Below are 5,272 nucleotides of genomic sequence, written 5' to 3'. Positions count from 1 at the left end.
TTGGACAGTTTTCTCATCCCTTCAATTGAACAGATGTTTGGAGGTGATGAAATAATTTTCCAAGATGACAATGTATCGTGCCATAGGACAAAAACTGTGAAGGCATTCCTGGGAGAAAGACACATTCAGTCGATGTCTTGGCCTGTAAATAGTCCAGATCTCATCCCAATTGAAAACCTGTGGTGGAAACTGAAAAAAAAAGGTCCACAAGAAGGCTCTGACCTGCAAAGCTGATCTGGCAACTGCTATCAAAGAGAGTTGGCACCAAATTGATGATTACTGTTTGTCACTCATCAAGTCCATGCTTCAGAGACTGCAAGCCATTATAAAAGCCAAAGGTGGTGCAACTAAATACTAGTGATCAAGCATCAGATGTTTTGACAGTGAAGCAGTGAACACTGTTAGATAAGACTGTGGAAGAGCAGTAGAAAGAACCAATATCTGAATCCTTATTAATTCAATTCAATTCAATTCAATTTAAAAAATACTTTTTTGATCCCAAAGAAAACTTAAATGTAGTAACTCATTTAACTAAAAATTATTGTAGATGGTGATGCAGGCAGGAAAGATTACGATGACGATGACTATGACGATGATGATGATGATGAAAGCCTTTATTGTGTGTATTATTATGTCTGTAACGGTCTATATTACAATGAAACTAAAGAATTCTCCAACTGAAGACACTGTTTTTCTATGACAGTCTGATGAAGAGGATGGTCAGGGTTGTCCACAATGTTCTTGATTTTATGGCTGAGTATTCTGAGTATTTCCGTAGATAACAGCAGTCTGACTTGTGCTGGAAGTCTGAAGATGATTCGGACTCTTCAGAGACTGAAGTCAGTGATGATGATGAAGAGTTAAACCCCTGTTGTCACAGTTTCTTCAACACCAAGTGGAAGAAACAGATGTTCCAACCAGCAACTCAACTGACAGGAAGGAAGCAGCAACTGATGGAGAGGATGATGAAGGACCAGAAACTACCATGACCTCACATCTGAATATAAATGAAGACAATTCCAACTCTTCAGAGACTGAGGTCAATAAGGATGATGGTACTCTCAGCTAAAACTAAAGTCAAACTCTGGGTCAAAAACTAAAAACAGTTACAGAGGCTGGAAGGAGCGCAGGCTTCCTAAAACAAGTGCAAACAGCATCAACACATTTGAGCTGCTCTGAGTGTGGTCAGCTGTTTCTCAACAACTGGTCTCTTCAGAGACACATGAAAGTAAGTTAAAAATGAGGTATTCAAGTTGTTTGATTACTAAGAAATATGGAGAAAATAAGTACAGTCACTCAGTAAAGTCCAGAGACTGTAACAAAAATTTTTTATCTGTGAGTACCCCCCATAGGAGTCCCCGAGGGACACAGTCGAACACCTTCTACAAGTCCACAAAACATGTAGACTGGTTGAGCAAACTCCCATGACCCCTCCAGAACCCGGCTGAGCGTGTAGAGCTGGTCTAGTGTTCCATGACCAGGACAAAAACTACACTGCTCTTCCTGAATCCAAGATTCAACTATCCAATAGACCCTCCTCTCCAGGACTCCTAAATAGACCTTACCAGGGAGGTTTGGAAGTGTGATCCCCTATAGTTGGAACACACTCTTCGGTCCCCCTTTTTAAACAGGGGGGTGCCACCACTCTGGTCTGCCAATCCTGGGGAACTGCCCCCGATATTGTAGAGTCGCATCAACCAACACAACATCCAGAGCCTTAAGGAACTTCAGGCGAATCTCATCCACCCCCGGCGCCTTGCCACCGAGGAGCTTCCTAACCACCTCAGTGACCTCGGTTCCAGAGACTGGAGAGCGCTGCTTCTCACTGGAAGACGTGTCGGTGGGACTGAAGAGATCTTTAAAGTATTTAAAGTATTCTGTCGACTGACCCACAACGTCTCTAGTTGAGGTCAGCAGCACACCATCCCCACCATAAACAGTGTTGGTGGTGAACCACTTTCCCCCAATGAGACGCCAGATGGTGGACCAGAATCACCTCGAAGCCGTACGGAAGTCTTTTTCCATGGCCTCTTCGAACTCCTCCCACGTCCGGTGGGAGGAGTAAAAAGTCGAGTAGTAGTTAAAAAGTATGATTTCTATCATTAAAATGTAGTGAAGTAAAAGCTTTCCTCAAAAATTCTACTGAAAGTACAAAATCTAAAAAACTTTACTTAAGTACAGTTCAGGTAAATTTACCTTGTTAATACCCACCTCTGCTGAACTGCCATGTCAGACCCTCAGCTGGTGTCAGGTTGATTGACACATCTTCCACACACGCAGAAGGAGAAAGGCACTCAAACCTGCAAAATGTGACAGAAATCTAATAATGAGACGCAAATAAAAGTCTCTCCTGGAGTGGCTAATCTCAACAGACAGTGGCAGAAGCGAGTGATGAATAAAAGAGGGATTAACCAGGCACTTCAGCGGGAGAGTAAAAACCACTGCAAGCACAAATAAACACAAAAAGCATGCAGGGTGCAATTTAATCAAAGGACACTGGTGCATGCATATTGGTTTAAAGAAAATAAACTAATCCTACAGCTTTAAATTGTCCAATTACAATAAGGACATGACTTTTCACAAGCTACCACACCTCTTCCATCATTTTCCATCATTATGTACCTGTACATTACCTGAATACAAACCTATCTCAATTCAACACAAAGTAGCACCTGTTAATCCAAAATATAGTAACTTTGAGCACAGGAATGGGTTTGAATATCTGAGAAATGTTCCACAACATGAAGTCTGCTGAAGCTGCTCTCCTAATACTCTCACTTATGAGAGCTTTTTGTCCTCCGCTATCAAACTAATACAAACCTCACTAAAAACTCAGCATCTAAACTCAAAGCAACTAGTCTTGGTAAAGAAAGATTCTGAATAAGTACTTTTCTGTTTCTAATTTTCTTTTAGAAAACTTTTTCTTGTCTTATTATCTTTCAAAAAATGCAGTTTCTACTCGTTATTAGTTCCTTTAAAATATGTTATTAAAAAACATTTGTTAAACTTCAGGGCACAAAACAACTCAAAGTTTAGAAACAGAAATGTGTGTTTTTGGAGTTTGTATGATGAGTTTGGAAAGGCTACTCTGCGTTTTTGAACTAAATGACCCAAATAACAACAACAACAACAACAACAACAACAACAACAACAACAACAACAACAACAACAACAACAACATTATTTAGTCAACTTTTTCTTTATAACTCTTCAATCCATGCTGGATATCACATTCTGGGACAAACTCTGACAGATGGTGATCCATTGTTTTACAAGAGTAGATCACAATTTGTTGCCTACTCTTTGAAAATGCTCTTTATTACTTTGACAGACATAAAGTAGTATTTGAGCACCATCAAGGTTATTCCCAAAGAGCTGTTTGCTGAAAACTTGCCCATAGATGATTAACTCAAAGATGATGCATCTTTCAGGAGAAAAATAATCCCCACAGCACGGTGCTGCTGTCGTGCACTGTTACTTTTCTGTCACACACATAAAGAAATAATTTTGGTCTCATCTAACCAAAGCATCTTCAACACATTTCCTGTATATCCTGCATGATTTGCGTTCAAGACTTCTTATGGCTTTCTTCCTCCCATTGTTCCATTAAAGCCTAATTTATGGAGGGCAGGACCAATAGCTGTCCCGTGGACAGATCGTCCCACCTCAGCCGTGGATCTCTGCAGCTCCTCCTGAGTTACATTGTAGCTTCTTAGCTGCTTTGCAGATTCATGTTCTCCTCTGCAGCATGTTAGTTAAGGTGGGTGCTCAAGTCTAGTTTATAGTTGTGTCATTCTCTTTCTAAACTTAGCAAAAAATGTAAAGACATTTGTGTTTGGTAAATTATTTCTTTGATATATCAGTGCTTCTTGTCAATAAATCTTATAACAGGCACCTGATTGGCAGCACCTGGGTGGGGGTACCAGAAGCTCAAAACACGTGTTTATTTAAACAGAAAAATAAGCTGTTTGGCAGAGTAGAATTGGCAAATGTTCCATGTTCTCACCCTGCACACTCAGCTCTGCTGCTCATCCTATAAATGCATGTTCCTTACAAATGTGGCACCATTTAAAAGGGAAATTAACAGACTTTCCAACAGTATAAGATTTATTGACATAAAGCATTGTTACAACAAAGAAATCTGTATTTTCAGAGGATGGATTAAAGAGTGGCTCTGTGAAATGTTCAAAGCTTGGTATATATATTGTTATTTAACCTCACCCTGCTTTATATTTTTAATCTACTTTATCCCTGATCTGTCTGGTGTGCTCCTTGGTGTTCGTGATGCTGTTTTAATAAACTACTGAGGTCTTCGGAGTCCACCTGTATTCACAAACGCAGGTGGACTTTTTTTTTCACCTTTATTACCAGGAAAACCCCATTGAGATCACAGATCTCTTTTGCAGAGGCAGCCTGGGCCTGAAGGCAACCTATTGTACATGTTTTTAGTCTGTGGGAGGAAACCAGAGGACCCAGAGAAAACCCAAGTAAGCACAAAAACATGCAAATTTTGCACAGAAAAACCCCAGGTCTGAACTGGGGATCAAATACATGATCTTCTTGCTGTGAACGTTTTATACAACATTAAAGTCGTATAAAAATAAAGTCATAATATTAAGAGAATAAAGTCATTAGGACAAAATCGTGCTGCCCCTACTGACTAATCAAGAAGCAGCTGATTGCATATCGGAGCAGATGGGGCTGAATAAAAACTTAAAAATAATTAATAATAATAGTAAAACCACATAAAATCCCAGTAAATTACTTTGATGTTGGTGACTGTAATGTGACAAAACGCAAAAAAGTTCAAGAGGTGTGATACTTTTTTCAAAAGCCCGTTTATTTATCTTTTTTTGTCCTCCACTTGTTCACATTTACGATGGAGTATTAAGGCCACACAAGATTTTTAATTTTTTTTAATTACGAGAATAAAGTCATATTACGACATTAAAGTCATATAAAAATAAAGTCATAATATTAAGAGAATTAAATCGTAATTTACGAGACAAAAGTCGTAATATTTCGAGATAAAAGTCATAATATTACGAGATAAAAGTCGTAATATTACGAGATAAAAGTCATAATATTACAAGATTAAAGTCATAATATTACGACATTAACGTCGTTTAAAAATAAAGTCATAATATTAAGAGAATAAAGTCGTAATATTACGAGATAAAAGTCATAATACTATGAGAATAAATTCATAATATTACGAGATTAAAGTCGTTATATTACGAGATTAAAGTCATTATGCTGTGAGAATAAAGTC

At 38.5% G+C, this 5,272-nt stretch overlaps 1 protein-coding gene across 1 annotated transcript in view; it reads right to left on the bottom strand.

Moving 5' to 3' along the window:
• The window catches only part of mafgb (v-maf avian musculoaponeurotic fibrosarcoma oncogene homolog Gb), a 36,560-nt gene extending 34,163 nt beyond the window's left edge, over positions 1-2,397 (bottom strand). Inside the window, exon 1 of the mRNA XM_014014017.1 lies at positions 2,212-2,397. The gene's annotated coding sequence lies outside the window, so the exon portion shown is untranslated. The remainder of the gene's footprint in view (positions 1-2,211) is intronic.
• Positions 2,398-5,272: the final 2,875 nt, after the last annotated feature.

The sequence above is a fragment of the Austrofundulus limnaeus genome, unplaced genomic scaffold, assembly GCF_001266775.1.
Source record: "Austrofundulus limnaeus strain Quisiro unplaced genomic scaffold, Austrofundulus_limnaeus-1.0 Scaffold109, whole genome shotgun sequence".
In the NCBI taxonomy this organism is placed as follows: Eukaryota; Metazoa; Chordata; class Actinopteri; order Cyprinodontiformes; family Rivulidae; genus Austrofundulus; species Austrofundulus limnaeus.
Note: the sequence above shows the minus strand (reverse complement) of the source record. Positions and strands in the feature narration are given on the sequence as shown.